The following is a 768-nucleotide window of genomic DNA, read 5'->3' as shown; positions in this document are numbered from 1 at the left end:
ACAGGTTAGGCCATTCAGAAACAACTTCACAATCCTCCCATTCTCAGGATTATTTTAAAATACAGGCCTATTTATTTTAGTGACAAAAAATCTGTCCAAAACCAGAGAAGTATAATGCCTTATTTTGAAACTCAAAGAACTTAGAACTGCTTCCTCAGCCAGTATACATCAATATTATTTGATAGAATTCAAACAAAGAAAGTATAATTGTCTTAGTTACCTAATCATAGACTTTGAGGTTGGAAGAAATCATTATGCTCCTACAAGTTGCAGCACCTCAGCTGTAAGTCTCAGCAGCTGGTCTGTAATTTCGCCTGGAAGTGCAATATCCCAGGAAAGACCTTTAGACATACTGGTACAGAGTAGAAGATTCATCACCTCATTAAAGATGTGGGTAATTATTCACTGGGTGGTTTGGGTTTTTTAAGGGGTTTTTTTAAGATTTGCAGTTAAATCTTACATATCACTTTTTCAAGAGAATATCCCATACTGTCCTTCATTATGCCCTTTCTTCTTATACTAAAATGCAAGTCACAATCAAAAACACCTTTTACAGTAGTATTCTTTGCTTTTATGTTTAGTGTTTGATAAAACAGGCAGCTTGCTCATTCCTAGCTTTTCACAATAAGCCATGCCTTTCAGGCCTCAACCTGTTTATTGCTGGACTTTATGACTATGTGGTTTATCAGAGATTCCATTCTGAAATGTGGGTATGAGAGTTGCACACAGCATTCCTGTCATGATTTTACATTTGCTATAAACAGAGGT

The sequence above is a fragment of the Geospiza fortis genome, unplaced genomic scaffold (assembly GCF_000277835.1).
Source record: "Geospiza fortis unplaced genomic scaffold, GeoFor_1.0 scaffold166, whole genome shotgun sequence".
Taxonomy (NCBI): domain Eukaryota; kingdom Metazoa; phylum Chordata; class Aves; order Passeriformes; family Thraupidae; genus Geospiza; species Geospiza fortis.
This window is presented reverse-complemented; position numbering follows the sequence as displayed.